The following is a 1358-nucleotide window of genomic DNA, read 5'->3' on the forward strand; positions in this document are numbered from 1 at the left end:
TGTCATTTGATAGTGGGATCGCATCATTAGGACAATGATGTGATGGACAAGACCCAACCTTCAGCACAACATATGATCGTTCAGTTTATTGCTACTGCTTTCTTAATGTCAAATACATGTTTCTTTGACCATGAGATCATGAAATTCCCGGACTCCGGAGGAATGCCTTGTGTGCCATCAAACATCACAACGTAACTGGGTGATCATAAAGGTGCTCTACAGGTATCTCTGAAGGTGTCTGTTGGGTTGGCATGGATCGAGTCTGGGATTTGTCACTCTGTGTGACGGAGAGGTATCTCTGGGCCCTCTCGGTAATACAACGTCACAAGAAGCTTGCAAGCAAAGTGACTAAGGAGTTAGTTAAAGGATGATGTATTACGAAACGAGTAAAGAGACTTGCCGGTAACGATATTGAACTAGGTATGGAGATACCGACGATCGAATCTCGGACAAGTAACATACCGACAGACAAAGGGAACTACATATGTTGTCATAAAGGTTCGACAGATAAAGATCTTTATGGAATATGTAGGAACCAATATGGGCATCCAGGTCCCGCTATTGGTTATTGACCGGAGAAGCATCTCGGTCATCTCTACATCATTCTCGAACCCGTAGGATCCACACGCTTAACGTTCATTGACGATATAGTATTATATGAGTTATGTATGTTGGTGACCGAATGTTGTTCGGAGTCCCGGATAAGATCACTGACATGGCGAGGAGCTACGGAATGGTCCGGAGGTAAAAATTGATATATAGGATGATATGGTTGGGCCAAGGGGTAAGGCCCACGAGGCCGTAAGACACTACACAAAGGGGTTTTCTCGGAGGGCAGGGGCTAGACGCCAAGGTTCCTAGCGTCTACCCCCTGGGCCAGACGCCGTAGTTCGTGGCGTTTACGTAAACGCCAGGAACCGTGGCATTTGGCCCTGGAAGTCCGAGAAGGACTCTTCTTTGCGTGCTAAACCGACTTTGAGGAGGCTCTTTCTCCAAGAAATGACCCAGGGCTCAACATATAAATAGAGGGGCAGGGCTAGCACCCGGAACACATCGGGATTCACCAAGTCATGTGCTGACAACCCCGCCCCTCTAGTTTATCCTCCGTCATAGTTTCCGTTGTGCTTGGCGAAGCCCTGCGGAGATTGTTATTCACCACCACCGTCACCACGTCGTCGTGCCGCCGGAACTCATCTACTACTTCGCCCCTCTTGCTGGATCGAGAAGGCGAGGACGTCATTGAGCTGAACGTGTGCTGAACGCGGAGGTGCCGTACGTCCGGTACTTGATCGGGACAGATCGTGAAGGTGTATGACTACATCAACCGCGTTGATAAATGCTTCCTCTTAGCGATCTTC

This window comes from Triticum aestivum, chromosome 7D (assembly GCF_018294505.1).
Source record: "Triticum aestivum cultivar Chinese Spring chromosome 7D, IWGSC CS RefSeq v2.1, whole genome shotgun sequence".
In the NCBI taxonomy this organism is placed as follows: domain Eukaryota; kingdom Viridiplantae; phylum Streptophyta; class Magnoliopsida; order Poales; family Poaceae; genus Triticum; species Triticum aestivum.